Genomic DNA, 816 nt, shown 5'->3' on the forward strand with positions numbered 1-816 from the left:
GAAGCTCCTCCAGCTCTGGGGAAGCTCCTCCAGCTTTGGGAGCTCCTGCAGCCCCGGGAAAGCTCTTCCAGCCACAGGAAAACTCCTCCAGATGTGGGAGCTCCTCCAGCCCTGGGAAAGCTCCTCCAGCCCTGGGAAAGCTCCTCCATTCCCAGGAAAGCTCCTCCAGCCCCGGGAGAGGACCCCAACCCGTGGGCAGCAGGGCTGGGGGAGCAGGGCAGTGCCATCCCAGCTTTGGGGAGCAGGGCAGTGCCATCCCAGCTGTGGGGAGCAGGGCAGTGCCATCCCAGCTCTATGGCTGGGTTTGGGGAGCAGGGCAGTGCCATCCCAGCTGTGGGGAGCAGGGCAGTGCCATCCCAGCAGGGCAGTGCCATCCCAGCTCTATGGCTGGGTTTGGGGAGCAGGGCAGTGCCATCCCAGCTCTATGGCCGGGTTTGGGGAACAGGGCAGTGCCATCCCAGCAGGGCAGTGCCATCCCAGCTCTATGGCCGGGTTTGGGGAGCAGGGCAGTGCCATCCCAGCTGTGGGGAGCAGGGCAGTGCCGTGACAGCTTTATGGAGCGGGTGATGAGTGGATGTTTCTGCGCCTCCTTTAACAAGCGCTTCCTCGGCCCCGAGGGCCCGCGTGAGTCACCGCCCGCATTGAGACGTTCGGGAGCGCAGCCTCCCCTTCCCGGGGATTAGCGCCGGGATCGGAGCCGTGCCAGGGCGGGGGGGGAGGGAGGGAGCAGAGCCCAGTCCGACCAGTATGGGCAGGGGGAGCCCAGTCCCACCGGGGGAGCCGGGAACGGAGAGGGGGGGAGGGAACTGGGGGAGA

Source organism: Corapipo altera, unplaced genomic scaffold (genome assembly GCF_003945725.1).
Source record: "Corapipo altera isolate COAL_440 unplaced genomic scaffold, ASM394572v1 59491, whole genome shotgun sequence".
NCBI lineage: Eukaryota > Metazoa > Chordata > Aves > Passeriformes > Pipridae > Corapipo > Corapipo altera.